Here is a 25,426-nt window from a genome sequence, read left to right as displayed (position 1 = left end):
AAAATTATATATATACCGAGAAACAAGTACGAGCAAGTAGAGGTTAAATTTCATCGTGAATATTACGCGAAAAATTATGATTCGTATTACGCGAAGAAGGTATCAACGCTCGCGCAGCTCCTTACTTATGTATCGCACACATAAGCCCTTAGAGAGAAAATATAAGACGTTATTAAATTTACGTAAAATATTTAAGATGCCTTTATCAAGACACGAGATAACGAGAGAGTAAAATGTTAAAGTATATTGCATTATTTTTACAATATTCGTTTTTTAAATTTTCAACGATATTAAATTAAGTGTACGTTTAATTTTTTGTTTTGTGCAGAATGCCGACGATTCATCGACTCGTGAGAATGCTTCGATTCGGACCCGGCTCGTGAGATACAAACAGGATTGGCCAACTTGAGAGTCGGTTTGATGCGTTGAAAAGCTGCCTTGGCTATATACGTAAACAAGAGAAGGGCAAAAAAAGATATAGATCTTCTCGAAAACGGCAGACATTCTTCGATCAATCCAGGTATTCGACGATTTAACGTTTTCAGGATGCGAAAAGTAGCAAAAAATGATCAAAAATCAACATATAGTCAATGTTCTAGTTCCCCTACTGCATCCTCATTACGTAAAGCCGGGAAATACGTGACTTTTGACTATTCCTCGTGCCATTACGTGACCTCGCCGAGCTATTAACAAATGTTGCAATTTAAAAAATATTAAAAATTCACTCTAAAAAAGGTATTATTTTTAAAACATACTCTTTAACGTATATATACCGTTCTTTTCTGCATAATTTTCTTCGAAGTGAAAATTCTGGAATACAACAATCGTCCTCACAATTTTTCAATTTTAATAAATCCAAGATTGAAACGTTTATCAAAAGAAATTCGTCATATAACGCATGCCGTCCTCGCAATTTTTCAATTTTATAAAAATATTAAGAAATCATTGCAAAAAAAGATATTTTTAAAACATACTCTTTACATGTATCGTTCACTCTTTTCCGTATGATTTCCTTCAAAATGAAAATTCTGGGACGAACCAAAGCTTCAAATATTTATATTTATCAAAAGAAACTCATCGTTTGAACGATTTTTACGTATGTTTTGTTGAAAATAAACTCGTAAATTATTTGAATTACGGGCATCGTGAATACAATCTCGAAAAAGCAACTATTTATACGATTTTCATAGATATATATATATATCTACCCGATTCGAAATGCAATGTGAAACATTGAAATCCTATTCCGCTAGAATACTGTCAACTACATTATCATCGTAGAGAATACGTGACTTGTGAGGATTTGGCGAATGATAATGCCTGTTACGTGCTCCCGCGGACACAGACTTCGCATCCAGTCGCTTTGATACTTCTGCCGGGACGCGAAATTAGTTTCTGTTTCAAACTCCGCTCGAAACGATTGACGAAATGAAAAGATCCGCGTGAACGCGCCTGTTTTCCATCGAGTTTTTTCCCTCTCTAATTTTTTCCATTCCATCCCTCGATATCGTAACGCGAGAACATGAATGAACGCGAGCAAGAGAAACATATTTAGACATATCGGGAGGAAGGATCGAACGCGATCATTTTTGTGAACTGGCTGTGAAAACGACGTGGAAATAAAGCGAAAATAGAAGAGGATAGGAAAATTTCGCTATGAAAGGTAAACGTTTTCCACTTTTGATTTATTAGCGTTATCTCGTGTATATGTATATATTGAAATTTGTGGGCACGATTTCGAATATTTTTGTATCAGAATCGTGATACGATATATTTCTTCCGTTTCAAAGTATCGATATTTGGAACTTGGGTTCCATTCGAGTCAAGTTCACGATTTATTTTGTGACCCGCTCCATCAACGGTGAGTAGATATAACTTAGTGGAAAGTTGTGAAATCGTTATATTACTTGCTCGAATATTAATGGTTTCGTTAAGAATTATGGGGATACGCAGTGATACGAATAAAACGAATTTAAAAAAATATATATATAGAAAAATTTGTTAGAAAGATTGATGCGTTCGAGTATCTCTCTAAACCGAAAATTCTTCACGTGATAATATATAATTCGAGGCGAAAATTTCTCTCTTATGATCCATGAACTCCCATTACCCAAATATCTCAAACTATCCCAACACTCTGTTATTCGAACATGTTCTATTACAGAGGAGGCGGTATGTACGTAGCTACATGATTCAGTTTAAATTTAACAGTGGACGCCATTTACATAACGTTCTAACATTATCGATACACGAACGCGTTCTGCCAACCGTGACAATTAAATACGATTGTTCTTCCAGGCTGATCTCCTAGTCTAAACCTGTACGATTCTTCATCAGTTGAGATAAAAGACGCGAGACAAACTCAAGACGATCGAAAAAATGTTCAATTTCCAAACTATCTATAAATACATATATATTTATATTTTCCTTTTAAATAAAGTAGACAAGTTCTTCGAGTCTCTTCACTATATATATATAGGTTATCCGAAGAAGCTTGACTTTCGTTTAATCGAAAAATGGGTGGCGCACTCGTCCTCCTCGTCTTCGCACCAGATGGTCGTAAAGTTGAATCGCCCAGCCACCGACTTCCTGATAAAACCGGAAGATGCATCTCGGAAAATGGGCGCACCTGCGCCGTCCAAGTTACCCTTGAAACTTAGGGGGTTTAACTCTCGACAACCTAGCACTCTTATGAATAATGCGCTATTCACCTTGAAAAGGATTTCGTCCAGGAATTTCGCCAACTATTCGTAAAAATTTGTAACGATTTCGACGTAATGGAAAGGGAAAGAGTCGCGTTTCTTCGAAGGTATAGAGAATTACTTGAAGCTGACTCTGAAATCGGATCAAAAGTGGAATGGAATAGTTTGGTCGTTGGAAGTTATTAAAGTTCGAATAAATAATTTTTAAGAGATTTCGCCGATTATTCGTAAAAATTCGCAACAATTTCGTAATAGAAAGGGAAAGATTCTCTCGTAGAAAGCGAAGTTTCTTCGAAGACATTTAAAGACATCAGATTGAAATCAGATCAGAAATGAAGAATGGAATAGATGTTTGATCGTTGAAAGCTATTAGAGTTCGAATAAATGATTTTTAAGAGATTTCGTCGAAGAATTTCGCCGACTATTCGCAATAATTTCGAAAGAGAAAGAGTCTCTCGTAGAAAGCGAAGTTTCTTCGAAGACATTTGAAGCTGAGACCAGATTGAAATCAGATCAGAAATGAAGAATGGAATAGATGTTTGATCGTTGAAAGCTGAGTTCCAATAAATGATTTTTGAATATTTCGCTTGGATATTTTATCAATTGATTCCACGAATTTTTTAAAAAAAGATATATATGTATAACACGCGAATAAACGAATGATTATTAACTAGCGCAATCCATCTAGAATATGGAAATGAGAGAAGAGTAGAAAAAAGAAAATGGACGAATTCTGCCAGTATCCGATGGTGCATCTTCGCCTCGGTCCTAACAAGCAGAAGTTGAGTGGATGACCCAAATCCTGAAACAGCTCGTTCGTAATTAGCAATAAAAATGAGGGGAAAAAAAGTAGAGCGACTGCCAGGGGACAGGAAACGGGGATGCAAGACAAGAAGAGATTCTTGCTATTCTAAACGAGGAATAAATAGCATGTTGTTTACGGAGGGAAAACTAGGATAGTTGAGATAAGAAAATGTCCAAAAATGTGTTAAGCAGGAAGCAATTCGTAATATTGTCAAAATTTTATTGGGAAACTTAAAATGTCAAATTAATATATATATATATATGACGAAGTGTTAATATTACTTAATGCGCGGATATTAATTTATTCTGGCCGCAAGCATTGCCAATATTACAAACTATAAGTTACACAAGAGTTTTTCCTCATTTGCATATCGTTAATCGTTTTCGATAATTATTTACTTTATCTTAAAAGATGCTAAATTCCTTGCATCGTATCGAAATCGATTCCGATTGAAAAATTTCATCGTTGAACTTTCGCGAAAACTCGTGCAAATATTATAAAATTCCAGTTATGAAATTCATTCAGATCACTCGTGTTTGTTTTTGTTTCTCTCTTTCTCGAAACTTTGTTAACAAAAATTGTTGAATCTCGTTGAATCTCTCTCTCTGTGCACGCATAATAAATTGTTCGCTTTTTAACGGTATGGAAGAAAAATGCACCAAAAAAAAAAAATGATAAATTAGAAAAAAAAAGTAGTCGAAAAATGAATTTTATATTTAAGAAAGACAAATAATCCATGGTATATAACGCGTGTTACGTATACCGTGCGACACATTATGCACAATTTTTAACGTTTATTATGGAAATAGCCCGTTACTCGAATTTTCCATACTAATTGATACGACGGATGGATGAAAGTTAGTTCAAAATTATTCGCCAAGCTTTTAGATCCTCCTTGATTAATGACTCTATGAAAAAGTAGCCAGCTTAATTTACCATTCTTATATCTCGTCGTAACGTAATAAACATCGAAACATGTTTCTCGAGTCTTTACGACAATTTTACGATATTCCTCGGATTATACGGGATGCCAATTAGAACCATTCGAATTATTGGGCGACAAGCGTCGAATGAAATAAATATTTTACGCGAGAAACGCAATCGTTCGCCGAATTCATTTTCCGCGCGGAAAGATTTTGTGCGAAATTCCGCGGGCGAAATAATGCGCGGAGGAAACGCGGACGGTGGTGCAATTTTTGTCCGCGCGTTTTAAACATCCGCGCAAAATTATTTTGTAAATCTAAATTGGCGGCGAGGAAGAGTGGGTGGACGTCGGCGTTTTTATGGCCATCACGCCATGGCCCGGGCGTTAAGTTATTGCTCGTTGCGGCTAGTTTACTAGCTCTAATGCTCCCGCGAGAAACCGTATATATTTCCTGTACGAAAGCGAGGATGTCGGTAATGCCTCGCCCCATATAGATGTCCGATGCTTTCGTCATCGTTTTCGAAAGGAAGGCACGTTTTTAAGTAACTGGTTTGATGGAATTGTTACAAGAAAAAAAAGATTGTTGGAAATCGAAAAAACAATATATATATATATATTGATGATTTATTTTATGTGCATATAAGTATTGTTTTGCTCATTAATCGAGTGTACTTCTGATTTGAGAGTAAATTAAATTTTTTGATCGAACGTTCATCCATTCACCGTTTTCGGAAGAAAGGAACGTTTTTAAATAACTGGTTTGATGGAATTGTTACAAGAAAAAAAAGATTGTTGGAAATCGAAAAAACAATATATATATATATTGATGATTTATTTTATGTGCATATAAGTATTGTTTTGCTCATTAATCGAGTGTACTTCTGATTTGAAAGTAAATTAAATTTTTTGATCGAACATTTATCCATTCACTGTTTTCGGAAGAAAGGAACATTTTTAAGTAACTGGTTTGATGGAATTGTTACAAGAAAAAAAAGATTGTTGGAAATCGAAAAAACAATATATATATATATATTGATGATTTATTTTATGTGCATATAAGTATTGTTTTGCTCATTAATCGTAAAGTATATCTTTTTATTTGAGAGTAAATTAAGTTTTTGATCGAACGTTCATCCATTCACTGTTTTCGGAAGAAAGGAACATTTTTAAGTAACTGGTTTGATGGAATTGTTACAAAGATTATTGGAAATTGTGAAAATCGGCAACAGCGTTCAATCGAAAAATCAATATATATCAATATATATATTATATATATTATATATAATTTGAGAGTAAATTAAGTTTTTTGGTCGTACGCGTTTAACGCGAATTCATCCATTCGAAGTCCATCCTCGTTCTAAGCTCGTTCTAATTCTTGTTAACAAAGGCGAAGTGTCAGGTGGGGGGATAGATTAGAATATTTACTACGTGGAACTGAGTTATATTCCGTACACATAGTATGTGTATAAGTCGCGTGACACTGTATGAATTCGTAGTAGGCGAAGGTTGAGGATGCGAACTGGTTGAACTGACCAATTAAGATGAGCAGTACAATGGGGCTATAGTGTGTCTATAAGTTGGTGTGTACGTGTTCAGGCTGAATTATAAGGTGCAACGCTTTCGTGGCAACGACGCAAAGTGGAGGGATGCAAATCGCAAATTAGTAACCGCTCGATTGCAAATTTATTCGGCCACGAATATTTTAATCCCGAGACGACATTGTAATTTGCGTGGATCCGCTTTGTTTCATTTTGTCACGACGCGTGTGACAATTCGAACAATTTTTATTCTGATTCTGCCTGTATGTATGTAATCCTCGCGGAAAGAGAGAAAAATAAATAAATAAATAAATAAATAATAAAACGGGACGAGACAATTTCCTGTGGGCGAATAAAAAGTTTAAACAACTTTATCAAAGGATAGAAAAATAGTAATTACGACTTTCCAATAAAAATTTCCAAGCAGCTTATGTAAGTGTTAATTAAAATTCGTAATACGATTTTTAATTCAACTTTGAATAACTGTAATCAAACTTTAAATTTATCTTTCGTATATCTCGGGTTCAAGATTTTTCTTCCTTTTTTTTAACAGAATAAAATCTACCAATAATAATTAAAAGAAACGATCTCTCATTACAATCACACCTGTAATTCGAATCGAAAGTTATAATTAAGATTTCGTATATAAAGTGATCCTAAGTAAAGCCATGATATTTGACTTGGAGATTCTCGTCGAGGACGCGAATTTCCTTTGCGCCAAGGATTCATTAAACGTATTTATTGTAACGATACGTTGACCGAGCATATTACATCCAGAATGACCAATTTTTGCATCGTCGATCCTTCTCAATGGAGAAACAAGGAAATAGCTGCGAATTCCTTTCAAATCTCCATTTCCCTTTTTATCCTTTGATCGTTTGATAATGTTTTCGATATTCCTGAACGAATGAAGATTGCCACGCTTTCACCCGAACAAACACAATTTGTTCCGACTCTTCTATTGTTCGTTAGGATCTAGTTACTCTAGATATTTCTCTGTCCGGGTTAATTAAAGCTCTTATATGTTTTATACGTATGAATATGTTTTATCTAATTATAAATTTTGTATAACGAAGAATAATATGTATTTGCGTGCTCGAAGAAAATTAATTTGAAACTAATAATTATAAAATTCCGTTTTAACGTGGTTTAACGTGGATTTGCAATGCGTTCGTCCTATTTAGAGAATGGAGAAAGTTGTGCCGGTGGATTCCTTTTTTGATTTATCTCGATATCTCGATCGGTTGCCAAGATACGAGGGTTCAAAGTTTCCGTATCGTTCATAATGCATAGGAACGGACTCGTGACTCATCGACCTTCCACTTTTTCCTGCAAGTGCGTACTATTTCTAGGAATCGCGTCTGTCGCTTGTCTGGAACTTGACATAGGACAGTGAGACGAGGCGCGAGCGAGAGGCCCGAGTATACGACAAGGACGAGGATAGTAAAAGATTAAAAATTACCCTTTTCTTTACGCGACGATATCTCGGCAACCGGAAGTCGGATCGAGACGATTCAAAAAGCGTTTTAAAGAGCAAGATCCCGCGCTTCTAACGATCTTTCGTTCGTTGGCCCTAAGCCATTATTTTCGAAGTTATAAATGTTCAAAGTTTTTCTAATTTTAATACGATTCGTTAGATTTAAACTAAATTATTAAAAATTATTCTTTTCTTTACGCGACGATATCTCGGCAACCGGAAGTCGGATCGAGACGATTCAAAAAGCGTTTTAAAGAGCAAGGTCCCGCGCTTCTAACGATCTCTCGTTCGTTGGCCGCAAGCCATTATTTTCGAAGTTATAAATGTTCAAAGTTTTTCTAATTTTAATACGATTCGTTAGATTTAAACTAAATTATTAAAAATTATTCTTTTCTTTACGCGACGATATCTCGGCAACCGGAAGTCGAATCGAGACGATTCAAAAAGCGTTTTAAAGAGCAAGGTTTCGCGCTTCTCTCTCGTTCGTTGAACGAAAGTTATTATTATTGGAATTATAGCGGTTCAAAATTTTAATAGGATGGACTAGGTTTGAAGTAAAAAATATGTTTTTTTTATATAAGGTAGAAATTTCCAATGATTTCTTTTTTCTTGATTCATTATCTTTGGAATTATAATGATTCAAAATTTTCCTAATTTTAATAGAATTAGTTTAATCGAATTTTAAGATGAATTAAATATATCGAGATAGATATTATTAATAATATGCGAGAATCTGAATTGATTTAGAAGTCATTTTAAATTCCTTCCTTATATTTATATCGTTTATATAAAATATATAAAACATGTAATATGAAAAAACATTTTTCATAAAACATTCATAAAGAATTATAGGCTTCTAGGATGTTTTAAAATAATTTAACAAATTCTGTGATCCGTGAAGTCATTCCATTCGAATGAATATGAATTAAATAAAGCAATGAAATATCGTTCACTACGCATAAAATATCGTTACTGATAAAAATAAAACGCTGACTTAACAATACAAACTGTCTCTAATAAATCTATCAGATATAAAAAAATTCAAATATATTCCTTTCCATTTTTTCTCTTTTTTAAACTCATACCGTCAAATCATCAGCAATAAAATTCTCCATTTCTTTGACGGATCTTATTAAAACTTCACGTATAAAAGGAAAGAAGAAGAAAAAAATAACTTTTATCGTTTATAAATTAAAAATTAAATTTTTTTGTTGATAATAAGACAATCTTAATATGTATAAAAATCAGCTCACAGTGATAATCACAAGTCTTTAGATAGGGTGTAACGTCCATTCTAATTTGTGGCACACCTTCCTCGAAGCCTTCCATTCATTACACAGGGACGTTGAACGAAGCATGGGGCTTCTCGTTGCGTAAAATTAGCGAATCGCATCAACCCGGTCGAATTAGTATGCTTTTCTTTTATCATCCCTCTCTTTGATTACATTTGCCTGACGGATTGGTTTAACATAATCCCTGTCTCCCATAAAATTAAGTTCCCTCCTTCTCCCCCCTCTGTGTTTTTATTTCATGCAACTACCCTGCTTTCAACCTGCTTTCCTCACCGCATTGCCAAAAAAATGTTAAAATAATAACGTTAATGAGGGTTTTATCAATTATCAATTCAACCCTTTCTCTCCATTGGGATATATTAGTTTGTTAAAATTTGACATTTAATAAATCTATTATTTTAATAAATTTCTAAGAGTATAAAAGTAAGGAAGATTAAGATAATTTATCTTGATTTATTATCGTTCGATGATAAACGAGTGTCGCAGGTGCAATGATATTATTTATTTTCGAGAAGCATCTTTCGTAGGGGATGAGATAACGCTCAGATAAGAAAGGAGCTCGTTTCGTTAACGAATTTATTCCCGCGTGGAAATATAAGTTTCGCCTAAGAAAATATTTAAGATTTTGAAAACCGATACGATACGATCTTTGCTTTGCAACCGCTTCGAAACGCTCCTCGAAATAAAGGCGGTGTATCCCTTTCCGAAAAGAGAGAGACGTTAAAATGTAAGCTCGAGCGTTCATTGTCCTGTTTAAAATGAAACAGCTTTTGCGCCAACTTTAAGCTAAAATCTGACTTTTAAAGTCGGATCTGGAATGAAGAAAAACATTAAAACTTTTTCACGTTTTATTATTAATTCTTAATTATACTTTATTAAAGATAAACAATGAATCTCTGATGAAATCCTCGTTTATTTCCAATTACAATTATAAAAACTCTAACGATAAATAAACAAAGATAGAAATTTTACGAGTTCAGTCATGTTCAATTATAATAGATTCTTCGAGTCGTAATATTTTCACAGTCCTCATTTCTCGCTTCATCAAACGAATCAACAAAATTAAATCTTCTTTTTCTTTTTTCAAAAAAAAAAAAAAAAAATAGGTTCAAACGAGATTAACGCTCGAGTAACGTGTAAAATTAAAGATCTTCTCGGTTTCGCGAGTGACGCGTTATCATGGCATCATGATAACGAGATATTCAAGAAGAAGAAAAAAAAAGAAAAAGCATTTCGAGATTGCAATTTTGTTTAAATTTTTGCTCTCTCGCTCTCGCATGTGCATGCAACTTTCCACATATTTTACATATATATGTAAACGCAACGATGACATTCTTCGTATCTGTGCACACGAGTGCATCTCGGAAACAATCGTGGCTTTCGTTTCGGATCGATTTTGTTCAAATCTTAATAACTGTTGCAACGACGATTACATTTTATGCATCGTGATATATTTTTCCATCCATTTCCATTTCCATTGGAAAAACTTGGCGAAATAATATAAATAAATTTCACGAAAAAAAAAGTTATCGCTCAAACGATATAATTATCAAGTTATGAACTTAATAAACGAAGGTTTAAAAGGCTTCGTTCAGAAATGAGATTCATATATAGATACGTTTGCCATTTTCCGATTATGAAAACCGAAAAGGAGGATTAATCGATAAACCATTTTATGGATTTATTCGTATCCTTTCGATCCATATATGAGATACATTTACTTAATCCCTTTAACTTAATCCTTTGCGGATTATGGCTTGAAAGTTACGATGGAGCAATATTAAATTAAGTTTTTTTTTTCAACTCTCCCCCAATGATAAAATATTTTGAAAACAACAAAATAATTCCACCTGTTTTTCCTGATATTTAGATATTTTTTTAGAATTTGTTGTTTATTTTCTCCGCAAAAAATATATCCGCGGAGAATCAGAGAGGAGAGTACTCGTGCACGAAAGGTTAAAGTAGCATTCCATGGATCATTTTGCGAAGGGTATCAAGGTTGTTGAAACGTTTCTTTTTTTCTCTCTCTCTTCGCAACGATTACGCTCTAAAACGAAAAGCATTTTCGATCACGTTAATCGATAAAATACAATCTATCGATTTATCGTTTCAATCTTTTCAATCCGTGAAACATCCGTATGCGCTTATAAAATTTAATAAATCCATTGACGGATCATTTTTAAAAGGACACGAGTTGATTTCGAAACTTTTTTGCAACGATTATTGAAAAACCGAAACGACGTTAATTAAAATACAATTCAATAAAATACAATTCGTTCGATCTTTCCAATCCATCGAATCCAATGCTCGTTTGATCATTTAATTTAATGGATTCATTCCTTTCCTCTTTCCAATTTTTCCCCCCTCCCCCTTTGTTCGATCAACAAGTCGATGACACTATATAATAATCATATTATTTATCGATGGCTCGATCCGAGAAAAGGAACGTTTGTAATGTAAATTCGAAATACCCGTGGCAATTAACGGCCTGTTTCCCTCCCCAGTCGTAGTTTAAGTTAAAGGCGCATGAATACTCGATGATCACGGAGCAAAGGCGTCATCACGGGGAAACGGCCACAGCCACTTTGGAAATACAAATGGAATCCTTCCATCGGATATTTACTCTTAAATTTAAATCGCGGGGAAAGAAAAGGTTGGGATAATTTAACCGGGTGTGCCGTCCAATTTCAACGTCCCGATTCTTTCCCTTGAACCGAAAATAGAATTCATAATCGTTCAGCGGGGATTCTCGAGAGGATTCATTTCGATTTTTAAAAAAAATCGGCGAGTGTCGTCGAGCGACACTTTGTTTGAATCCTCATCGAGTTATCGAAGGCAACAAACAATATTTGCCGAACAATGGTTGGTGAGGTAAAGTGGATCCGTATTTAATGGGAGCAGAGATGGATCATCTTCAATTATGTAGCACGTTATACCCGGGGTTTATGCAAAACCGTGTTAGCCAAAGTTTGATCGATAGAAGTGTCGAACACTGGTGAAAAACTTTCTCGAAAACTTTCTCTATACGTATACATCGAATACCCACAATTTGCATAGCTTATTTTCAACTTTACAACTTTCGTGCCGGCGATGAGCAAGGGAAAAAACGAAAATGTGATCGAAAATGATTTCAAATAGGATTTTAAAAAACGCGCTTAAAAAAGAAAAGAGAGAAAATTCTAGCGGAGAATAAAACTCGAAGAATCTTTTAAATCTTCCCCTTTTTTTCCCCCTTCCTTTCTTTCTTTTTTACGATGGCGCGAAAATAATAGTCTCGAGAACGAATCGTTCGCTGGAGAAAAACCACTGCGGAAAGGAGAAGAGGAGGGGATATCGAGGAAATGGCGCGCATGCGTCGAGAGATTGACGTTACCACCAAACTTTGCCTTCTTCTCTGCCAAAATTTCTTTGTCCGAAATTATCGATAAAAGATAGGATTCAACGTATCCATTCCCGTTCCCTAAATTTCGTTAAAACTGTTGGAACAATTTGAATTGCGGCGAGGAAAACGACGAAAAGAGAGAGAGAGAGAGAGAGAAGAAAAAGAGGAAAAATTAAACGCGCTATTATTCGGAACACGTGCTCATTTCGAAGCTCATATCGCGCAAGAAAAGTTTTCGTTGGAGAGCTGCGCTGCCAACCTTTGCCTGAACGAAAAAAAAAAAAAAAAAAGAAACAAAGGAAGAAATCAACGACTCCTTAATTTACCTCGCGTTCTCGCGTTAAATTAATGAAGAAATTAATCGAAACGAGGCGAGGTGGTGATGGTGGGTTACACGTTACAACGCGTTACGAGCTTAATTACGCAACGCATTCGTCTAGCGTACAGTAATTGAAGTAAATTGAATTCTTCCCCTCCCCCTCCCTCCTTCCTTTCGAGAGACCTCAATTTACTTCAACATTTCCTCTTAGCGTTTTGTAAAAAAAAAAAAAATTGTTAATTTCACGATTCTCTTCATAATATAATTATAATTATAATATATATTCTTTTGTGGTGGTCGATAAATATTTATCTATTCCTACAATCTTTTTTTCTTTTTCTCGAAACGGAGAATCTCTTCCTCTCTCTCTCTCTCTCTCTCACGAGAAATCTTTTCCATCGAGTTTTACTCTCTGTTGTTTATCGATTCATCATGATGCCGGTGCATCAAGATGTAAATGTGAACACCGGCCGCTCGCGAGGCGAGGAAACTTTTCTCCCGGCTAAGGAAGGAAAGTTTTTCGAGATAGGGGAGAGGAGGCAAATAGACCGGACTGTATAAACGTATTATTCCGTGGAAATTACACAGAGGGTGCTAGTAGTGGATAAGTTCTCGAAAGGGATTAAACGGCCACGGGGAAAATAAAAACATTGTTGCGAGCTAGCTAGTCTCTTCGAACCTTGTTGATACATGTAATAATATTGAAAAAGAAAATTGGGGGAAATTCGAGGGGAGAGGAATTTTTTTAGAGAAAAAATAATTGATATATCGCGACTTTTGCTCCCCCTTCGTCTTAAAAATTTTTGGACGAAAAATCGAATGGAAGAAGGGAGGGCAGAAGAGAAAGAGGAAGGGGAAAAAACTTGAGAAAATATTTACTTGCCAGTTTGTCGAAACTATTCGTGTCTCCATCGTCGAAACGGGGTTAAACATATACGCTCACCTTCGAATCTATGGAAGAAATACATTCTCGAAATTGTTATTTCCGATGATATAGATTCGACGATGCTATATATATAAATATGGCTAAGAGAAAAAGTTTTTTTTCCTTTCCTTTTTTCGAATCGGAAAACGGATCCGATACAAACGCGATTAAATTATAGGAGACGATACTCGTCTCCCATTGTTCGTCCCCATTTCTTCGTCTTCCTTCTCTAAGATCTCCTCCAAGCTGACCGAGAGAAGGTCTAATGCCTTCGTAATTCGAAATCGTTGATCGAAACCATTACGATTTGACTTCTCGGGAAATAGACTCGACCTTCCCCTTTCGTCGTTTAAAAAGAAGCTCTTCCCCAAAAGAACGAACGAACGCTGGTTCGGTTAATGGTCACGGTTGCCAATTGAAAGTTTGGCAATCGAAACTTGCCTTAAATCTTTCACGACTTGGATCATTTCCAATCGCCTAATATTATTTTCTAGCCTGTGTTTCACATCGCCTTCCGAAAAATTTCTTCAAGAGAAATTACAATACAACGATCCGCCAAGTTTTTCTCTCCTAAGATGTCCGAAATTAGGTATAAGATCTCTGAAATTTGTTCGAATACGGCCAGTGTTTTTCGTATCCCATTTGAATGCGTGAATTGAGCGTCACTGTTTCGATTCTGTTTTCGTTCTTGAATCGTTGTATAGCGAGCTGAGAAGAAGAAGGTAGAAAGGCACGATCCATATCTATGCAAGTTTGTTCCCATTTCCTTGATTAAATATATTCTTTCCCACTATTATTTATTTCAATCGTTTCACGATCTATTACTTAATAGTGTTAAAAATACTTGCGACTTCGTCTGCTTTTTCGTGACAAAGATGTGAGAAGAATATAAAAGAAAAATTGATACAATTTTATCGTATTATAAGTGTAAAATAGATGGCGACACTAATTCTTTTACGACGATCTGCAGATTGGGAACCACTGTTCTGTGGTGAATCGAAAATTCACGGTGGTTGCCTGTTTGAATCGTGCGTATCCTTTAAAAATCGCACATTCGAGGGAACGAATTTCCATCCGCGAATACACGATCCGTGTGCCAGCAAACCGCGAAACTTTTGACTGTCAATCTAGGAAATATATACACGCATATATAGTGGCAAAAATCTTACAAGGAAAGTGAATTCAATCTTGAAAAATCTGATTTCAATTCACACGTATATAAAGTATATTTGTTTCTCCAAAAAATCAAATTTTCAAATTTTCATCACTTCTTTGTACATTTCGTAAATTTCACCTGGAAAATATTTTACGAATATATCGAAACGAAAATAATATCAACATTTTTACGAACATTCTCTGTACAGAAAATTAAAAATTCCTTTGTTGTTTTGATAACTTGATTAACTTGTACGAAAACTTTCGCGTATGTACATATATATATATATTATATTGGAAAAGATAGCTTTTACCTGGCAAAATATATCCGTATATAAAGTATTCCACGTGCGTAGGATCCTCAGGCTGTTACGAATTTCCCGTACGAGCTTTTACACGTGGCTATCCTCTGGCTCAGCATTTTCGAGATAGAAGATGCAAAGCGATTTCCATGTAGCCCCATGGCGGGGAAACCGGCACGATCCTCTTCCAACCCCGCCGATCGACCCCTCGAATTTTCGGTTTTTGGTTTAATTTTCGTTCTAATTTCCACTCGGCTCAAAGCCGAGACTCGCTTTTTTCCCTGCTTTCCGAATCAACCTGCCAGCGATTCCAATCCCGAGAATTTCTTTATGCCGGATTTTCACATATTTTCCTGAATTTTAGATACGTAAAACTTTGTCCATGCGATTTTTAATCTTTGCTGTTTTTCAAATTTTGTAAGTAAATATGTGATTATGCGGATACGTTGCGTGATAAGCTTCGTTTATGTGGTTTTTCAATATCAACGATTTGATCGTTCTAAGTGAATTTTGATAGATTTTTTCGTACGGATTTTTTCCAAAAAAAAAATTTCGCGGGGACTATGGAATAAATGATTATGAGACTATAATGTTTGTAATTGTAATTTTGTAACGTAATTTTACATATATTCTTTAATAATCCTCTCGCCAGATTTAACAATTGATATTGATATAAATTATCAATTACATATTTTTCTAGTATCGATTCAATTTTCCTTAAAATTGGACCGTTCATTGATGAAGAAAACGAGAATTTATTTAATCTCACGTAATCTCGATCAGACTCACATCTATCGATTTATTACTCTGCCGATCTTCGCGAAAGAGTATGAATTACGGATCTCGTTGTAACAACAAGTTTTTAACGAAAAGAATTTAATAAATATGTAATAAATATTTCGAAGCAGCATTTTAATAAAATTTTATTACCTCGAAACGCACTTCTTATCTTTCGAATTATACGTATATGCGATATTATTATATGCAAAACGATGTTTACTTTCCACATCATATATCGAAAGTTAAAAGGAAACTATGGAAATTGAACGGTTCATATACGCCAAGATATTCATATTATCATTTGAAATTGGAAATATTGCTCTCTCATTAATTCAATTTCTTCCTCGTTTTAATAATATTTCGTTTGTATTCTAATTTGCTGCGATTAATCTAAAATCGACAATCTGGTCGCATCAAAATATATATATTTTTGGCTAAAATAATCGCGCAATCTGTTATATTTATCGTGTAACAAGTATATATATATATATATGGATATAAATACAATTACGGATGCATTATCTGGAGGAGAAACTTTTTCTCTTCGAGTTCAGGTTAATGCTTGAAAAAGAGAAGCTACTTTAAGATAGAGAGGGAAGAAGGGTGATAATCGAGAATGGTAATGGTCGATGTTTCGGTGTATTATACGGTGAAAGATACGGTGAGATACCAAGGTTAAAGCTAAAGAGAACGAAATCTTTTTTCTTTCTACCAATTTTCTTTATCCTCGAAGGAAGAAGCGTATACTTTTATTTATCAAAACTATTTTGGAAAAGAAAAAGTAAAGTAAATTGTAATAAAAAAGTAAAAGTACGAATACGTATATTAAAGATCTCGCGATATCTTTTTAATCAGAGATCAGGTAATTGGAAAGAAGAAAAAGAAGGAAAGAAGAAAAAATAAATAAATGAATAAATTACAGTAAGAAAAATTGAAAAATACGTAAAAGAGGAAGGAATAAAAAAAAAAATTTCTTTCCAAATGCAAAAAAAATTCGGGTATCATCATCAAAATGGTATTCGCGAATCGAGGAACGCCGTTTCGAATCGTAATTCGTAACAATATCGGGCCCTTCGAGATTAGATCGTCGATAAAATCACAAAACTATTTTACCGCTACGCGCAAACGTTTCCCGTTTCGACGCGAAAACTTTGTATGCAAACGATCTCTTCACGCCGATTTGCATAACTGATTTAAAAAGAGAAATGAGGGAGGGAGAAGAAAAAAAAGGGGAGAGGAGGGGAGGGGGGAACAGAAGAAAATCGTTTTCGGACGAGGATACGCGAAACCTGATCTTCCCTTTAAATTCGATTCGAAACCCTTTCGAAAATTTCGCTTGATAACCACCACGAGAAATATCCTGAAATATTTCTTTTTGCCCCGGGCCACGGTCGATTTTTTCGTCGACGACTAAAAAAAAAGAAAAAAAAAGAAAAAGAAAAAACAGAAAAATGCACTACCTCTGGAGGAACACACTCGAGGCCACGCATCTATGAAAAATTTATCGCGCGTAAATTATGCAAAATCGTTGGAATTGTTAAGGTTCCTACGGGCGTAGACCGAATTCTACGATGCGAACGTGACTTTTTCGCTGTTCGTCAGACTTAGCGACAGCGTGTTAAATGTCTTGACACTTTTTCTCTTTTTCTTCTTTTTCCATTTCTAAGATGTGTACGTACAGCCCTTACGATTTAATTAGAGATTTAATTAGAAAAACTTATTATGGTGTCCAAACTTTGAGTTAATCTTAAAAATCCTCGCTTCGGATTACTTTCGAGGGTTCGAAAAAGAAAAGAAAGAAACCCTTTCGCTTTTCCTCCCTAATTGAGATTTTCTCTTCAAGTATTTTTCATCTTTAGAAAAATTATTTCGATCTTGAAATGTGAAGAAATCGTTCAGATCAGAGAAATGTTTATTTTACGAATATGGCATAGCGGAAGCGATGACACGCAACTATTCCGATTCGTTCGTGCAATGTAAATCACCGTGAATTGAAACGAGTCCCCTCAAGCTGGGGATGTAATATTCAAAACGGAAAAAAAAAAGAAAAAAAGGAAAGAAGAGGAAGGGAAAAAGAGCGAAAAGGAAGACGCAAACAAAGACTATGAGATCTGATGTACGAGTGGAGGAGTTAATTTTGCGTAAACTGCGACCTTAAGATAAAATTAATTTACGTAATAACGGTGTATCTCGACTTGGAAAGGGTTCAAACAATTGCGCGGCTCGTAGAAATACTTGATAAAAACCTCGTTCTTTTCCCAGCTTACGTAATTGCGGGAGAAATAATTTTAAAATTCAACAACGCGTTGATTCCGACCACCTCCTCGACCATCCCTTTCGAATTATTATTAACCCTTTGTATTCGATTTAATTATAAAAAAAAATTTGATTTATCGAAACCGCAAAATTTTATTTGAAATCTTCGACTCGTGTATCTTTCCCTTGCCATCCTTAAATATTTTATTATAAAAATGCAAAAGTTTTCTTAATTAAAACGTCTCGAGCGTGTTTTTAAAGAGACAGGTGTTGCCTATCGAAAATTTGATTTACTCTTAACGAGAAAAAAGGAGGACAAACGTCATCGACCGCCAGCTTTCGGCCAATTATGCACAACGCTCGAAAGCTGTGCCTACGTCTCGGAATCACGATTATCGCATTATCTGCATAACTCTGTCGAATGCGAGCATCGAGGTACAAGCACCGCACCATGTCGGTCCACAATACAATCGAGATGAAGGCCGATTTCGAACCGGCCGAATACCAGCCTCGCACAGAGGACAAACGAGACAGAGAGAGAGTTTTGAGAAAATAACATAATATTCTTTTCCCATTCCCATTTGCATCAAATGCAAATACAACAAGATTAATCCTCTTTTTTCGCACACTTTGAAAGTAACTTCTTTTCTACCTAATGCGAACGTGTATTAAAAGAAAAGAAAAAAAGAAAAGAGATCAGATCTTTTAACGAAGAAACAAAAGTTGAAACAGTTGGATGAGAGAAGGAAGAAAAAAAAGATGGTTTTCGATCGTTTTCCTAAAATTAAGCGAGGGGATAATCTCGTTGGCTCTCTCGCCGACAGGAATCCGCAAATGAATGAATGCATGTACACGCGGAATGCAAAGCTTCCAATGGTTTATTACAGTTTCGCCCGGGCTGACCCGATTTTCGTGACAATTTTCTATCGATTTATTTCGCCCTGAAGCTAGATACAATACGAGATTAAGCAGTGTTTAATCAAGAATTGAGAAGATTGATTCGATGTTAATTCCTGTCTTACGATTATATTAATTTCGACCGAATTTTGAAATGAATAGTTTTGGGAGGGTGGTTTTCAGCGGTGTTTGTTTCCGAAAACAAGCCAAATTGAAACTTTGCATAATGCAAAAACGAGCACCGGTCTGGACACCGGTGTTCTCATCGATTCACCGTGTAATTATTATTTAACTAACCGCCCTCGATGCTTACAAACGCGTTAATTGTCCGCGTTAATCGTTCAAAACGGGATTCGAATTATTTATTCTCTCCTCTCGATAATTAAAGCTCAAAGCCGCGGACAAACGTATATTTTCTCTCGAACGACGGGACGAGGCGAGAAGCGCGAATTTATTCCCGAGTTAGATTCCGTAGGATTTTTGAAAATCTTATTTACGGATCGAATTTTAAAGAATTGCATGATGCATGTGACGCGCCGTTACATTTATGAAAAAAAAATATATATATATATAAAACCACTGTTGAGAGAGACAGTCCTCTTTGAGCCATCCACTTCTCATTCACGACCATCCACTTTGAACCATTTTTCCTCTGACATTTTTTTTCTAATTACAAGCGAAGAGGATAGGTGCGAGTCACGTCCCAGTTGCGCTTACCATTCTGTTCGTTCGTGATTCAAAACATATAACGAGCAAAGTACAGGTGGATGATCAAAAATTTTCAGACGACACGACTCTATCGTAATTTAATTTATCGATCGTTTACAATCCCTTCCATTTCTCCTCCTCCGACTAATTGGAGAATTTGTTTCCTTCGTCTCGTCTCGAGGAGGGGGGATAAAAATTCCGAAAGGAAAGAAATGAAAATTTCGGGATTGGAAATTTTGCTGAATCCAGCGTTGGAAAATCGCGCAACACGCCTCTCTCGCACAGCAAACACAGCTGGCCTAACGTAAATAACGCATTAATGGGAATTATGCAAACAGCATTGTAATCAACTAACCGTTCGCTTTAACACCGGCCGATTGCTTTAATAGGAATAGGCTTAATCCCCACCGCTCGAGAATTAATAGGAAAAACGGGTGGCACGAATCGTCCAATTAAAAATTCTCCTTATCATCGATTAAAAGAGAAACGATTCGAGGATAAAATGTTGCAGGATACGTGTACGCTTCTTTTTTTTTTTTTAAGGTATGCTACAGGGACGAGAGTAAAGAGGGTAAAAAGAGAAACTTGGCAACGCGAGTGCAACTTGGACAAAAAAAACGAAAGAGAGAAACAAGAAAGTTATCTCTAAATACGATATTTTTAAAAGTTTCGAAAAACATCACTATCCATATTCCACGATCGTATAATATCTCCTCGCTCTGGCCAAGTAGATCTCTATCGAAGAAACGCGACAAAAAAAGAAACCTCTCAGAGATCTCGTCTCGTGTTCTCAAATAATTGGATTTCTTTGCGAGTAATTATTTCCACCTACGTAAAATCGAATTTGATCCGCGACAAACTTTCCAAAAAATTGGAATCACTTGTTAAAAACGATGAAAATAATACGATAACTCGTACATCCTATTTTCTCGTAATTCCGTTTGTTTTCCCTTTTGTGTTTCAAAGGGACCGTGTACTTTAAAAAGACCGCCACGATCGATTATCCGTTCGAGAGATGTTGTACAAATTTATTATATTATATTTATTATATTTATTCAATCGCGGTGATTGGACAGGAGAATTAGCGAGAAAATTTTCCACTAGGATGGATTATTGCAAAACTGGTAAGAGGCCACTTAAAACTGATTAAATTTTTGCATAAACACACGGTAGGCGAGGATACATCGAGAGGCGAGGTTTAAACGAAAACGATCGGGTGGAATATATCGTTAAAAGGCAACGTCCACGTCCAAAGAATTCCCCACTATCTCTTTTCTTTTTCTCTTCCTCCTCTTCTTTTTTTGTTTTCTTCGTTTCACCGGAGGCGGATGCTTCGGCCATGTTGGAAACAGAGATTAAATCGTGGCGCAGCGCGGCATGGTGGGTAGGCGCTTCATGAATCACAATAACCGGTTGCTTTGCATCGCGCAAATCCATTGTTTACACTTTCAATTTGTTTGCATGCATCTGCCGGTTCCCGCCTAATTCCCCCTCGCCGAGCCTTTGCGGAACGCAAGTAACACGTCTCTCGCGTTCGTTTACCTACTCGTCGCTACTTGCGTAACGAGTTTTCGTTTCGATGCTCCTTTGTAACGTTTTTTCTACTTCTGTGCCGCGGGAATAAGAAGAAGAGAAGAAGAAGAGGAAGAAGAAATAATAGAATAGATAAATAAGGAAATCGAGAAGTTCTCCAAGTGAACTGTGAAATTTTCTGAAACTTTTATCTTTAAACGGTATAATACTTTCGAATACATCGAAATTGTAAATACGATAGTTTCGGATAAAACTTCTTAGAATCGATTTCGTTCTTCTGAAGATTGGAATTAAATTAAAAAATAACAAAAGATCGTAATCGTAACATCTCCTTGTCATCGAAATCTAAATTCGATAATTGCAACGATGGATTAGCGAATCTCGAATAATTACAAGAAGAAAAGAGTAGTATGAAAGAATGCATATCGAATATCGATAGATATTAGCGAAGAATATAAAAGAGAGAAAATCGATCGATTATTTCCGTTTTCTCTCCGATCCCGATGAGAGTAGGAAGAGAAATCTCGATTGTTTCGTCGGATAAGATAGCCCGTGATGAAGCTCTCGATATCGAACGATACGCGATTCGCGGCGAGAGATGTGTCGAAGTCGCGAATAACTGACCCACGATAGGAGCGCGATCTGACGATTCGACTCGAAACCGCGTCTGCTCGGTATTTCCTTGGTTCAAAGATGGCCGCCGCAATACCATTTGCGATCACATGCGAATGAGGGTTATGTCGCCGATTACATTACACTTTAACTACTACAAATCGAGATGGGATTGAATCTTTTTCTTCCGTTTCTTTCGCGATTCGGTAAATGAAAATTGATTACGTTTCAAAGGTATTTGTTGTTATATCGTTCTTATATATATTTATAATTCAATCTAAATTTACTCGTAATAGTAATGATATCAATTAACGTACTTTTCGTCAGTAAGATTTTAGTTTAAGAAGAGAGATTATTATCAGTTTGTATTCAAATATTACATTTTTTTCAAAAAATTATGTTTCGTTGATATAATTGAGCGAGTTGGATTAGATTAGGTTAGACGATATAGAATTCGCGATGAATATATTTATAAGATGAATTTACAAGTTTTTTGCAAATGTTTCTCGAAAAGTAAAAAGATCGCGATAACAAAGAGTTATTAAAATGTTATTCGGAATTTTTTATAATAAATATATTTCAAATTCGTTGAAATTGATGAGAATTTACGATTTTTTTTAGAAAGAAATAAAAGGACATCGTTTCGAATAATTTGTCCGATCCGCTTATATCGCTGGAAATGAATATTTCTTTGTTCGAGAATCATGATCATTATTAAAAATTCATCACCGATGCGATATATGAGCGGTATATTCCTCGATTCGGAGAAGAGAGCTAGTTGACTTTCAATGTAAAAAGGTTTGGAAGGAGGAAGTGGACTAATACTCGATGGTATTTTTACCAGGAATTCGAAGGCCGTGTGCAATTTGCAGCACGAGTTATATTTCCATTTATCCTCTTTTTCTACTCGATAGGAAATAAGAAGATCGCAGTATAAGACAAGGATATAAAAGCTTTCCCGATAATTATTTTTGTTGCCAATTGTTCGAATTCGAAAATCGAGTTCGGGCTGTGCAGTCCATTTTATTCGAAAAATGTTCATTCCTATTTCTTCGGATTACAAATTATATTTTCGTTTCGTTTCATTGATGTTGACGGATTATTAATAGATCAATCGATCAGGCTTCGACTAATTGCACATTCATTCGACAAAATGGACGTAAATCGTTTTTGATATTTTTCGGATTTAAAACGGTTCGCGATCAAATCTTTCCCCTCTTCCTCCGTGCGCGATAAAATCGATAGTGAAATTGTAATTCCATCGGATACGTTCGTTATTTATATATGTCGACAGAAATATTTAGAGAATCTATGGAATCGTAGCATGTTTATACGCGATATATGACTTATATCGGCGATATCGGTGTACGATTTAGAAATTCAATATTAACATCTCTATCCCTATGTACGTACATGTATTTTGAACTTTGTAAGTGGCTTGATATTAAAGGGCGCAGAATATTTGCGCGTCCAATATCGATAGTGGATTGAAAGGAATCGGGTAATCTTACGGGTAGGCGAAAAACGTGCCAAAGAGAGAGAGAGAGAAAGAGGTTTAACGATTCAAATACGAATTAATTTGCATACGTATTATTTATATATTTAATGAATAAATTTTTAATAATAACGTTAGTCCATCGCGATTACGAATGTGAATAATTTGATAGGTGACTTTTTCATTTAAATATCCATCCAACAGATAAAAGAAAGATTATTACAATTAATGAAGCGAACGTAATATAGATTTATATTGTGAATTAATATTTTCTTTCGAATCAATTGTTGGTCGTATAAAATGTAATATAATATCAATATAATATTAATTATTACACTCGACCTTAAGCGTATCTTATTTATTATATATCTTCATTTTTATTTATTTATTTACTCGATCTTTAATTTTTAATTTTAAGACGTTTGAGATGAAAATCGAATCGAATATCTTTACAGCATTGTGAATTCATGCTTTGTCGTTAATATCGCCGTTAATAAACTTGTATCGGTTTATTAAATAAGAATGAACAATGGGGCATCAACTTGGAATTATTTGTTAGTTTTACTCGTCAAACGAGTATAATTTATATTCGAATATTTCTCTTTTAATCTTCCTTAAATCTAAGTTAAATCCCTAATTAGCCTGGTATCGGGGAAAGCATTGTTTATGATCTTCCGCTCGGTGAGTTTAATTATCAAAATCGTAATCCTCTTCGAGGGCATAGCAATTATAATCAATGACGGCAAGTTGAGATACATTTTAATAAATCTGCAAATATTTTAATTTTATCATTATCGGTCACAATTTGGGGAAGTTAATTTCCTCCCTTTTTCCTCAGCTCTGCTTCTTCTTCCCTCCAATTGTTCCAAAAGTTTCTGAATCGATAATTAAGACTGTATATAATTAGATAAAAATACGAACAAAGTTTTCACGCGACAATCTTTGATCGTTAAGTTTTTTACACGAATGAAATTAATTTTTCTTCTTTTTTTTAAAAAAATTTCGTCACCTTGCTCACAATTGAATCCATTGGAACAAAATTTCAAAAGAGGTGAATTACGCATCCACGTCTCGAGAGATAAATTATTTATAAATATCATAAAAAGGTCGTGGTACGCTCTATTGTACGATAGCGTGTAATTGCGTGGAGAATCGAAAGTAACAGTCTGCGTGTGCGTGATCGCGACAATTCGAATACCAATTTAGCCCTGATATCACGTTCGCTTGTGTCTTTTTTCCTCCACCCCTTCCCCTTTTTTTTTCGTGCCATCCTCGTGATATTCAACGGATGGAATGGCGCACATATGCACATCCAGTGCAAACACGGATCTCACGATTTCTACGGTGAAAAAAAAGAGGAGAATGGAACAACAGGAGGAAGGAGGCGGAATAATTTTATTTATTCCTCGTTTATAGGGGAAGGAAAAGATTGATAAAAATTTTGCCACTTAAATTTGAAGCGATAACATTGATTAAAAAATCTGATTTCTGGTTTTTTTAATCAATCTATCCTTCCTATGACCGCGGCGTGCGTGAAATTTCAATCTACAGTTTCCAGCCGGGAATTGGAGGGGGGAGTCGCCCAATTAGCATATGAAGTAATATGTGAAATCAATTTAATTCGATATTCAACCGAGTGGCGAAACGTTACGTGCAATCGGGATAAATCGTCGAATAACGATGAAGGATTTACATTTTAACTTTACTCCATCGGCGGACCGATGGTAATCGCGTTACATACAATTTCACGGATCTTCTCTTCAGATCGGCAAAAGCAACGCGGTCGAGGAGACAGCTTCGTTCTTTCTTCGTTCTTCTTCGTCGAACACGTCGCTCGTTGCTTTACATTCGATATAAGCATTAAAAAAAAAATAAAGTTGCGGAGAGAAAGATTAGACTTTCAGCTTCTTCCGTTCAGATTTTTTTCTTTTAGATATGATATAATAAAAGAATTAATATTTCTGACGAAAGGAACGAAATATCAATTGAATCGATCGATATAATATTCGTTTAATCGCGAATCCTTTCTTTCTTGATCATTATTATGCCCAGCAATTGCTAAACACCGATCTAACCGAGCAATAAGTCTCTATTACTAATCAACTTTTTCAATATGTAAGTTGTAAGTTGTTGATTTTTCTTTTTTTATTCATATCTTCGACGTAATATTTCCTTTACATAGATCCCCCGTTTAAAATATCCGGATTTATACGAAACGGTTTTAATCCGTCCCCCCCTTTTTCCCGCATCGATAACGCGTCTGTTATTGGCAAATCTGTACGATATCGAATATGCTATTCGATAATTTAGTCTCTCCTCCCCC

General features: G+C 35.3%; 1 protein-coding gene across 2 annotated transcripts in view; it reads left to right on the top strand.

Annotated features, from left to right (window-relative positions):
• Positions 1 to 25,426, top strand: part of LOC108002173 (tyramine receptor 1) — a 78,444-nt gene that overhangs the window by 17,870 nt on the left and 35,148 nt on the right. The window contains exon 4 of one of the 2 annotated variants that reach the window (XM_062087118.1): positions 329 to 520. The gene's annotated coding sequence lies outside the window, so the exon portion shown is untranslated. Of the gene's footprint in view, positions 1 to 328; positions 521 to 1,309; positions 1,664 to 25,426 lie in introns of those variants that run through there. The other variant, XM_062087119.1, reaches the window with a different exon arrangement.

Source organism: Apis cerana, linkage group LG1, assembly GCF_029169275.1.
Source record: "Apis cerana isolate GH-2021 linkage group LG1, AcerK_1.0, whole genome shotgun sequence".
In the NCBI taxonomy this organism is placed as follows: Eukaryota; Metazoa; Arthropoda; class Insecta; order Hymenoptera; family Apidae; genus Apis; species Apis cerana.
Note: the sequence above shows the minus strand (reverse complement) of the source record. Positions and strands in the feature narration are given on the sequence as shown.